A 12,858-nucleotide genomic window follows, 5' to 3' on the forward strand; every position below is an offset into this window, starting at 1 on the left:
ACTACTTCCAGAAGCAATTTCTTGAGTTAACCATCTCAACTCAGTTAACATTGTGAAATTTGCAAAATCCTTTGGCTGCCGAGTGAACTTGGTAAGAACTAAATTTCCTTTGTTGTCCATGAAATCTCGATAAGAACTATCTCTGCCATATTTCTCTTTGATGATCGAGTGAGCTTGGTAACAACTAAATTTCCTTTGCTAACCTTGAAAGCTTAGTAACAACTATTTGCACAAGGTAAAGTCCAAGAATGCTTGATAGACATTGTAAACCTTCTTTGCTAACCTTCTGAGCTCAGTAGACTTTGTCTGATAACTGATATGACATTTGTGTTACGTCAAAGACAACACACAATTAAACAATTATATCCAATAATCTCCCTCTTTGGCATTGATGGAAACACAACATGTCATAGCTGAATAAAATTTGAAAACAATTCTTCTCTGATAGAATGCTTCTCCCTCTTATACAAAACTTCCTCAAATACAATAGTCTCCCTCTTTCATAGTAATCTCTCTCTCTTACATAAAATCTCTTTTACTTGCAAATTTTAGAAAGATATGATAGTAAACTCTCCCTCTTTGACAACACATGCCGAAGACAACACAACTTCAAAATTTAAATGAAATTCAATGTACCTTAAGTACTGATTCATATGCAATGTTTCAATGTCTATTCTGCATCAACTCAAGAGTTCTTCAATGTGATACCTATTGATGCATCACTAGAACTATGTTTTAGTGAGCTTCAGATAGGGGAATGACTCCTAACTTACCTCTTAGATACAAGAATGCATCCTTAGGTAAAGGCTTTGTGAATATGTTAGCAATTTGTTCCTTTGTATGGACATATTCCAATCTGATTTCCTTATCTTGTACCAATTCTCTGACAAAGTGATACTTTATTGCAATGTGCTTGGTTTTTGAATGCATCACTAGATTCTTGGATATGTTTATTGCACTTGTATTGTCTCAAAACATAACAATATGTTCTTTGATTTCTTGCTTCATACCTTCCAATAACTATTTAAACCAAACAATGTTTGAATAGTTTACTACTGTTGCAACATATTCTGCCTCTGATATGGATTGGGATGTACAGTTTTGCTTTTTACTTGTCCAAGAAACCAATCTCTTTCCTAGAAAGAAAGCTCCTCCACTTGTACTCTTTCTGTCATCAACATTCCATGCCCAATCTACATTAGTGAACACTTTTAAATCTAGATTTGCTCCAAGTTTCCATAATCTTCAGTTCCTTTCAAATATCTCATGATCCTTTTGATTTCCATATGTGATTTTCTTTTGGTTTTGCTGAGAATCTTACTACAATTCCTACTACAAGGGCAATGTCTGGTCTTGTGTGCACTACATACTACAACTTTCCAATCATAGATCTATACAATGTCTGATCCACTTCCTTTAATTCATCATCCTTGGTACGTTTCAATCCAGTACACATAGGAGTCCCAACTAGTTTGTAGTCTTCCATACCAAAATTTTTTAGTATCTCCCTGATGTATTTAGATTGAGTGATGTAGATTCCATTCTTACTTTGATGAATTTGAAGACCAACAAAGAATTTCATCTCACCAAACATTGACATTTCAAATTCCTTGTTCATTTGTTCTGAAAATTCTCTACAAAGATCATCATTTCTTGTGAACAAAGTATAATCTACAAATATTTCTGCCAAAACAATCTTATTATCTGGTCCTTCCTTGATGTACAAGCTACTATTATCATTAGTTCTTTGAAAACCAATCTGAATAAGATAGTTATGCAATATTTCATACCATGCTCTAGGGGCTTATTTTAGACCATACAATGCTTTTTGTAATTTGCAGACCATGTCCTTCTTGTCTGGATCAACAAAACCTTCAAGCTATTCAATATAAATCTCTTCATCTAGTATACCATTGAGAAATGCTAACTTGACATCCATCTAATAAACTTTGAATCCTTTGTATGCAGCATATGCAAGTAAGGTTCTGACACCTTCCAATCTTCCAATAGGAGCAAAAGTCTCTCCATAGTCTACACCTTCTTCTTGAGAGTATCCTTTGCATACTAGTCTAGCTTTGTTCCTTGACACCTTACCATCTTCATTTAACTTCTTTCTGAATACCCACTTAGTTCCAATCACATTTTTGTTTTTAGGCCTAGGTACAAGAGTCCATGTTTTTTTTTCTCTATTTATTCTATCTCTTCATTCATAGCTTCAATCAAACTTTCATTTTCTAATGCATCTTTGACATTTCAAGGTTCAAAATCAGCAAGTAAACAAATGCCTTTCAATTTAATTCTTGTCAATATTCCTTCAGATTTATCTCCAATGATTTGATCTGGTGTATGATACTTTCTGACATACTTGGCTAGCACAAGCTCCTTGCCTTTTGAATGACTTGCATTGTTATCCTTCTTTGTTTCAACTTCTGGTTTTGGTTCTAGTTGCTCGGGCTCAGTAGCTATTGATTTGATAGCTTCTATTTGCAACTTGGGTTCTTGCAACTTGGTAGGTATTGACTCGGTTTGAACTTCCTTCAACTCAGTTACAGAAGACTTTGGAGTAGAAGATTTTTGAATGATAGGTGTACCTAGCACTGTATCAGGTTCAATGAAAACAAATCTCCTGTAGTCTTCAGGTTCCCTTTTGCTTTCTTCTTCAGTTCTTTCTACAAACTCATCAACTTTTACATGTGCACTTTCTATGACTTTTTGAGTAGATAAATTTAAACATCTATATGCTTTACTTTTGCAAGAATATCCTAAAAATATTCCCTCATCACCCTTCACATCAAATTTACCTTTTCTAGATTCTTTCAAAATGTAACATTTTCTTCCAAATACTTTTAGGTAACTTACATTGGGTTTGTAGCTATACCATAACTCATAGGGGGTTTTGAATGAATCCTTCTTCAGCTATACTTGGTTCAAGGTATGAACTACAATGCTGATAGCTTCCTTCTAGTATTTGATAGCAATGCTCTTTTCAATCATTAAGGTTCTTACACAGTCCATGATAGATATGTTCCTTCTTTTAGCTATTCCATTTTGTTTAGGAGTTGCAAGTGTTGAAACATGTCTTTTAATTCCCCTTTCAATGCAAAAGTTATTGAACTCATGTGAAATGAATTCACCACCTCTAACTGACCTCAAACATTTCAGCCTTTTTCTTGTTTCCTTTTCTACTTTGGCCAAATACCATTTGAACTTTTCAAATGCTTCTAATTTCTCAAGAATGAAGAACTTTTCACCAGTATAACTTTCAATGCCAATAGGTCCACACAAATAAGTATGCACAATTTCTAAAATTTCTTCAAACTGATAGTTCTTGCTTTTAAAGCTAGTCTTTCCCATCTTGTCAATTTGACAATTCTTGCATAGACCAACCTTAGGTTTCTTTATGTTAGGAATGCCTCTTACTTTTCTAAATTTACTTATTTTTAACAAGTTATCAAAGTTCAGATAATAAAACCTCCTATGCCATAACCAATTTTTTTCAACTTGAGCAATAAAACATGAACATTCACCAAGTTCAAGATAAAACAAGTTACCTTTTGTTTGAGTGCCTGATCCAATCAGCTTTCCTTTTCCATCCAATAGTCTTTCTTTTCCATGCATGAATTCCACTTTGAATCCATTATTGAGTAGCTGTGCCACACTCAAGAGATTGTGTTTTAGTCCTTCTACCCAATATGTATTATCACATACAAGTTCTTTGGTTAGAGAGATTCTTCATTTTTCTTTTATGCAACAAGGTTCATTATTACCAAATCTCACACTTCCACCATCATAGTCTTCAAAATGTTTAAACTTAGTTTTATCACTAGTCATGTGATGAGAATAAGCCATGTATCATTTTTTATTACATGAGAAATGAGTGCCATTTCCTCATCATTATCAGATTCATCCTTTACAACAATGTAAACAATTTCATCTTCTTCTTCATCATCAAAATCATTAGAATCGTTAGCCATGAAACATGTTTTCTTACCTTTATCTTTGAATAATTTGAAGTCTTTCTTGCCATTGCACTTGTGACCTTTTTTCTCATCCTTGTTCTGCTTATTTGGGCACCTAGCAGCAATATGTCCAATTTCTTCACAAGAAAAATAGATTAGAGGAACCTTACCTTTGTATTTCCCTTTGCCTCTTAAATATTTCCTTGCTAGCAGAGCTTCAACCACGTCAAGATCATTGTCTGAACTTTGTTCTGATTCTTCATCACTATCTGATTGAGGATCCTTTATCTTCTTGCCTTTTTCCTTGAGTGAAAGCTTGGCTTCAAATGTTGATTCAATGTTCTTGGTAGCTGGAACATAATTATCATAGTTGTCTAGCTCGAATGTAGTCAATCTTCCAACTATGGCCTCTAAATTTATTTTATGATTTGCTTCACATTTTCTTTCTTGAATTGCAGAAACTCTAATTGCATAAATAGGAAGTAGAGTTCTAAGAAGTTTACTTATAACTGTCTCTTCCTTGATATCTCCTCCAGATGCTTTGATTGCACTAACACTTTCTTTAACTCTTTCAACATATTTTGCTATGTTTTCATCCTCTCTCATCCTCATCTGATCAAATTATTCTCTCAAACTTTTTGCTTGGGCTCTTCTTACATTATCATCACCTCCATAGACCTCTTTCAGTTTGTTCCACATTTCAAAGGTAGTTTTCCAATCCTTGATGTCATCAAATTCTTCATAACTTAGAGTAGATGCAATATCTATCATCATGCTATTGTGAGTCTTCTTTTTAGCAATATCATTGACAGATAATGTACTAGTAGGTTGTGCATATTTTTCATCAAGATACTTCAGTCTTAAATCACCAATAGAAGCTAGATGAAGTCTTTTCAATCCCTGCCATGCTAAGAAGTTGTCCTTGTTAAGTCTTTGAATTTCCCTCTTGTAAGACATCTTGATCTTTAGCTTAGATCCTTGAAATCTTTTCCTACAAGCACCTAGAGCTCTAATACCAATTGTTGGAATTATAGATGAAGTAACTGAGAGGGGGGGGGGGGTGGTGAATCAGTCACCACAAAAAAAAATCCTAATCCCTTAGATGTCTTAAATAACTAGTCACTGCTGTCACTCAGTAAACACATCACAAAAATGTTTTAATTTGGTATATTAACTTGTTACTAATCTTTAAGCATTCATAATTATTAGCATGCATGCAAAAGTAAATAATATGAACACAAGAGACACCAGATTTAACGTGGAAACCCAATATGGGAAAAACCACCAAGTAACTAGCTACCAATTTTCACTCTTCTGAAGTGAGCCCTGTTAGGAGCCAACCCTGTTAAAGGTTACAATACACACTATTAGAGGATTTAATCACCCTGTTAGGAGTGGCCTTGCTAGAGGTCTTTAAAAAAATTCAACTGAACTATCACCTTGTTAGAGGATTTACAAAATGGCTATTAAACCAACTCTATTAAGAGATTTTTAAATCACTACTACAATGGTTAGAAAGTAATAATGAATTGACCTAAATATGATGCAACTAATTTTTTTGATTACATATCTCTATTTTACACCATTGGATCCTCTTCGATCAAATATAGCTTTGCTACTCCTCAATGATCTCTGATCATCCTTAAAAATTTGTTCTCACAATAATCAGTCCTCCTTCATATATCACATCAAATCCATCACATACACTTAGAATTCTCAACTTGACCTCTTATATATACCATTTTGATTATCAAGTCAGCTCATTCATAAATTACATTTACCAATAAACCATACATTAGTTGGCTACAAATATTACATTAAACAAATAAACTTTATTTCACAAAACAATGAAATCCTTCATTGGCTGACCCTACTCGGTAAACACTACTTCCAAAAATAATTTCTTGAGTTAACCATCTCAACTTGGTTAACACTGCAAAATTTGCAAAATCCTTTGGCTGTCGATTGAACTCAGTAAGAACTAAATTTTCTTTGCTGTCCGTGAAAGCTTGGGAAAAACTATCTCTGCCATATTTCCCTTTGATGACTGAGTGAGCTCGATAATAACTAAATTTCCTTTGCTAACCTTGAAAGCTCGGTAACATTTCTCTACACAAGGTAAAGTTCGAGAATGCTCAGTAGACACTGTAAACCTTCTTTGCGAACCTTCTGAGCTCGGTAGACTTTGTCTGATAAGTGATATGACATTTGTGTAACATCAAAGACAACACACAATTGAACAATTGTATCCAACATGATATTGAGTAGAGTATCTTGTGCAAAAGAGGCATGGAAAAGACAGATAATTGAATGAGAAGTAGAGAAGAATTAGTTAAGGAGAAAAAATTATTTGTGAAGTTAAGCAGTAAAAGGTCAAAGAAGATATATTAGATTAGGAGGATCAAGATACAGACTATAAAGAGGATCTGACATCAAGTAGAGAGGTGCTAACTGAAGGATCAAGTATTGAATCATTTTGACAAGTGATACAAGGTAAATCTTTTAAGAGAGTAGTCCTAACATACTTTTATAAATCTCCTAACAAAGTGCTTACTTAATTGTGAGTTTAAATCCTTTAGTCAAGGTGAGACCTAATAGTCTTTTTAAGCCTTTAACAAGGTAGACTTCTCATAGGGTAGATCATAGATTGTGATAAAAAATTTGTAGCCATAATTGGCCACACTTTATTGCTGTAGTAATGAAGATTTGTGGGGTTCATCCCCACCCTAGTTTTACCTTCTCCTTGGAGGGTTTATGGGTAATCAAATATTTTGTGTTATGTGTTGATTTATTTAATGCTATGGATGTGATGAATACATACATATTTCAATGTACATATTAAGCTATGAGATGGATGAATGGTGAGATGTTTTAAGGTAGAAGTTTAAGTGTTGATTCACTTCCCCCCCACCTTAGAATTTACTTTCCCATTGTTATCTCCAACCATCTTCAAGTCACTTGGGCCAATAATGTAGTCATGATAGAGGTGTCTTTCTTGTTTGGGGAAGGGTTATTATGGGATAATTATCCCAAAGTGATATGGGCAACCCCTATGGAAGTGATTTTTTCCTTATTCTTTGAGTTCAAAAGAGGGTTTTTCTTGTATGTTGCATCATTCTAACCTTTGGTTTGGCATTTCTAACAAAATAAAGAGGCATTCTCATAGACAAGTGCTTGGGTGTATTTATCAAATCTAGACTTGGGCACAACAATGTTAGGTAGGAACTTGTTAATAGCCACATTAACACAAAATATGGTGAAGCTGAGATGCTATTTGGAGATAGTTACCAAATCTTTTGAGATGTAGTTTCCAAATGAGTCACCAATCCGATGAAAAATTTGTTCATCCCAAAATTCCAACGAGAGGCTAGACAATCTTACCTAAATAGGCACAATACAAGTAAGCTCAACAGAAGGGTTAAATCTTGGCTTCCACTTAGTAAGTGTGAGAAGGTGTTTTCCATAAACCTATGAGCCAAAAAGAATGAGGGAAAGGTCTTTAGTAGTAGTGCAGAGAAAAAGGAAAATATCTTTGGGCATTTCTTAGGTAGTGATGCTTCCTTTGATCTTCCAATGGGAAAAAACACATTTCCTTATCATGTTGACAAAGGGTCTAAAGTTGAAAAACCTACCACCCAAAGCAAGATTAAAGTCTAACATAGTCTTGTTAATAAAAAAGTTAGGTAGGGACATTTATGAACCCTCATCTATTGATATAATATTAACTAGCAAAAATTTGACTATATTCCAAGGGCACCCCACAAGTGCATTTTTGCAACCAATTTTTGGGGATTTGGGGAAATTAGTTCAGAGGAACCATCAGACCCAATAGTCAAAACTTCTATGGATCGAGGAGAAACAACAATAGTGACCATGGTCTAGGCATCTACCATGGTCAAAGAAGGACTAGGAAAGTGAGACCCAAAGGGAATAGGGAGGAGGATGGGTCCTCCTTAGGGGTTGCCATTAAAAGTTTAAAACAATAGTGGGTGGGAAAACCATTGTTGAGTTGCAGAGTGAAATTTATAAATTTCTCATTATATATATATACACACACACACACACACACACACACACACACACACACACACACACACACATACATACATACATACAATTAGTTGTTATTTCATAGAATACAATGATTTAATTCTAGAATGTTTATAATTTATTATAAAATAATTTTTAAAATATAAACTCAAATTAGATACATTCGAGAAAATGCAATATGTATCAACTTGAAAACAAAGAGGCGACATGCCTATGTAATCACCCATTTTTGGTCTTGTAAACTATGTACCTCTAATATGAGATAATTAAATTAAATAATAGACATTATTATGCATTAAATTTATTTTTCATAGTTAAATCATCATTAAATCTCTAATAATTTCATCAAATAACATTTGATTATATTATGAGGTTTTATCACTTTACCCTAAGTCTATTTAATTAAAATAACACCTTCACCTTTAAATTAAATGAATTAAATCCCCTATTCAAAAGTGCACATTAAAGTTAATTTCTAAAAATAAAATAAATAAAATGATATCAATTAAGTACACACTTTTGGGAAACTTCTAAAACAATGAGCACATAGATCACCAATAGATAAATCTCTATCATTGCTCACTCTTTCATCTCAACCATCCATTCATTTCTACAATCTATAAAAGATGCATTTATCTCACTTCAAAGGATTCCAACTTTGTGTTATTGTTATGTAGCTAGTTTTCATAACTATTTTTCTTGAGCATTCTTAGAGAACATATTAGCTTGTTCTTCGTTTGTTTAATGTTAGATTAAATAAAATAGTTTAACTTGGATGGATTTTAATACTTCATCTTTTTTTTTCAGATTATTCTTGCATCTTGCTTTGTTTTTCATCATTTTCATATGCATGCATTCATGGAATGCATATGGTTCTTGCAAATCCATTGCATGTAACCTCTTTGAGTCTTCCATATCATAGTGCACCTTACAGATGTCTCAATGCTCTATCTGAGAGCATATTTCAGATCCAAATATAATTTTAAGAGTTGTGAATGGGAAGTTATAGGGAACTTTTAAAGGATTTAAATCAATAAATCTCCTAAATGTAATGATCTGTGAAAGTATCTGAATTTTGTGAAATATTCTTTGGCGCCCATTGTGGACTTATGGCAAGTTTCTAGCTCTGCATGCTTGGATTTTGATTATATTTTAGATGCACAAGTACAAAATATCATGTGATAAATCTCCTCATTGGGTGTGATAATATTCATCCATAATTTATTGTATTACTTATGTGGTTTTATTGCTTTGATTGCTAGGTTGTATCATACATGTTCTGGACCTATATCTCCTCTATGTGTTTTATTGCACAGATTAAAGAGTTCTATCTTGTGATATCCTGGCGAATTCTATTTTATCGTACTAATAGAAGAGTCTTTTTCATTGTTTCAAATATAGATTTTTTAATCTTTTCTAATAATTTTTTTTGAGTAGTCTAAACATTTTTTTTATCATTATAACAATATATTTTGTAGGATTTTTCTCTATGTTTTATGATTCTTTTATCTAACTCACAACATGTGCATGTCAAAGAGCTATTAAAAAACACTAACTACAAGTTCATTAATCAAAGAAAAATCATGAAAAACCATTGATGCAGTCTAAGTTGGAACAAACATGTCTAGTGTGTTGTGATGTGGTATGAGAGTATGATATCCTTTTAGGAGAATAAAAAATCATGACCCATTTCATGAATCTCATTTCTTTTTACCTTTGAAGGGTCTATTGGTTTGAGAAAAAAAATCTCTTGGGAATGATCCAAGTGAGAACATGCTTTTCATTAGTGATTCCACCTTACTCTAAAGAATATGCTTCCTAGAGCACAAAGGATCAAAATACTCATTAACATCAATGTATTGATTCACGACTTGACACATGTGTTGAGGATTATTTATATGTTGTACTGAGCAATGTCACTTCCAACCATTCTTGCAAGGGTGTACACTTCTAGTTGTTGGTGGGGTTGAGAGCCCTCAATCTTATTTATGAGACCATTAGGGGTTACTGTAAACAATAACACATACTAGAAAAATTTTAGCTAGTTGCCACCTAGTTCACCTTTGAAACAAGACACAATATTTATGCAAGGAGGGGGAATAATCTCTCCTAAATAACATTTCACCATGGGTATCCACCTAAAAGTTTGAAGGTAGAAATGGCACTAGCCCCTATTATAGGGTAAACTCTGAACATGTTTCTATTAAGTCCTTGGAATTTTAAAAAACATGGGTGTCCTCAAGGGGATGACATGGTTGTGTGAGTTGCACAAATACACATAAGTTGTAGGAAATGGTTTTGTCTTATCAACCAATTTTCTTTTCTACAAATGGTCCTATTTGTTATTTCATTTTTGCAAAGTCTTCCCATCACCACCATCTTGCTAGGTTTCTTTGTCCCTAGTAAGATTGTCTATGACTATTATCTTCTTTGTGTTCTCAATCCATGGGAAGTCTAGTCCAAAATTGAAATGAGGGAAAACTATCATATCAAACCTAGGTTATACCACTTCCCTCTTGCCATCTACTTAGGATTGCTAGGATTAGTTATCTAGATGTATGGTTTGAACTTGCAAACAAACTATCTTCAAGAGGTGATAAAACATCTTTGTATCTTATTAGAGTGTCTTTCCAAAATAATCTCTTTGCAAACTAGATCTATTAAAATGATCTAAAACATCATGAGAACTATCTAAAGTTATCAACTAATCAAAATAATAAGTTAAAAATACCCTTTTGGGTCAAATTTTTCATGAGCTTAGAATTTCTAGTATTTTATATTGCCTATAGTTTAGACTTTTATCATATAATACACTATTTATACCAATTTCACCATACCATCTTCAAGGTTCTATTATTCTACTTCTATAGTTCTATCATTCTACCTCTAGACTTTTATTGTCATGCAAGTTTTTATTATTCTTATTCTATGGTTGCATCATGTTGTTTAAGGTTTATCGCCACCTTTACAAAGTTATATCATATGATTGAACCCTATGCTAAAACACATTTGTAGGTCCTAAATGTTGGAAGTCTAATTGGGAAGCAAGCTATTGAGGGTGGGGGGGGGGGGTGATTTGGGATCTATAAAACTTTTAACTCCTTGAAAGAAAATAATAGATTAATTGTATTCACTCCTAATCCATCTCATATCTTGTAATCTTAAACTGTAAAATAGATCTAACTTTGCATCACATCCATCAAGATGAAAAATACATGTAAACACATAACACAACGATTTGGCTACCCATAAATTCTCCAAGATGAAGGTAAAATTACTAGGGTTGGGATGACACCCACAAATCTTCACTACTATAGCAATAATGTTGAAATCTAATTGAAAAGATCATTGTTAAGAGAAATTGTTGAAAGGGGGAGATTGTTGAAGAAGACTATGTGTTTCAATTTTTGTTTTGTCATTGATATCAAACTTGCTATTTGTTGGTAAGACAATTGCTTATAAGATTCAAGTACTATCACTTAGTTGATTGATGAAGAGGATTTGATCAATAAGAAGTAACAATAGCACCTAGAGGAAATGTTGAGTTATGATTATGTAATGAAGTATAAGGATCAATTAAGACAATGATGACATGATGTATTGATAATCTACTTAAGGTCACAAATGTTGGATACACTAAGACAGTTTAGAAGAACAAGTTGCACAAAATTTATTTTCCAAGCTTGACTGAGTGGATAGTAGGTGCTGAGAGAAGTTAGTGCAAGATGAGTAGAAAGTCAGTTGGCATCAAGTGAAAGAAAATTCTAGTGGATGCCAAGCAAGATAGTTGATGCCAAGTAAAGTTTAGTTGATGTTGAGCATCAATAAATTTTAGTTGATGTTGAGTGATTTTATAGTTGATGTCGAGCAACATAGTATGTGTCGAGCATGAGAAGATTGATAATGCCAAGCTACTACATTATGTTAAAGATCGAAGATTCACCAAATCCAAGCTAAAAAGTTTATTTTCTTGAAACTTTTGAACCAAGAGGAAGATAAGGTTGATGAGATGGTAGCACAAAAACTAATGTAAACCATTTTTGAGGTGAATTCAAATGGATTCTAGGAGAAGTTTCTAGAGGAGATAAGATATGGGGTAGATACATTGTAGCCTACTTAATCCATCCAAAACCCTAAATTGTATGATTAACAATGAGTGGGAAAATATCCTATTTTTCTATTTATAAGAATGTTTGGTCATGAAGCAAAAGAGTTATGTGTGAGAACCTAAGGAGAATAAGGAGTTAAGGGTTTTACTTCATCAAGTGACCCAAGAGAAAAGTCTACACTGGCATGTTAAGCAAGAAGGCTTAAGGAGATGAATGCTTAAAGGGTGAACAAGCTGTCAGAGTTGTAAAGTATGAAGGCCAAGTAGAATTGAGGACTAAATAGAGATATGTAATCTACAAGAGAAGTTGTAAGTTGTATCAAATCAAAGCTCTACTATTACTCTCTAACAATTGTATCAGTCTAGGGTAAATCCTTTGGATTAAGATTGACCTAATAGTAATTTGTAAATCATTTAACTAGGTGGCATTCCAAGTGAATGACCTAAAATCCTCTAACAAGGTTCACTTCTAATAGGGTGATTGAAATCCCTTAACCATGTCACATTTAATAGTGTGTATTGTAACCTTTAATAGGGTTGGCCTTTCATAGGGCATCACTTCAGAAGAGTGAGAAGGAGTAGCATGTTACTGATGATTTTTCCTAAATTGGGTTTCCATGTAAATCATTATGTCAAGAGTGTTGATGAATCTATTGTGTTTCATGCTTTACATTTCTGCAAGTTGATTTGACAATAACATATAAGTTTTAGTGATTGCATAATGGATGCATGCATGGGTAT

The sequence above is a fragment of the Cupressus sempervirens genome, chromosome 3 (genome assembly GCF_028749045.1).
Source record: "Cupressus sempervirens isolate cs-2001-9-10 chromosome 3, ASM2874904v1, whole genome shotgun sequence".
Lineage (NCBI taxonomy): Eukaryota > Viridiplantae > Streptophyta > Pinopsida > Cupressales > Cupressaceae > Cupressus > Cupressus sempervirens.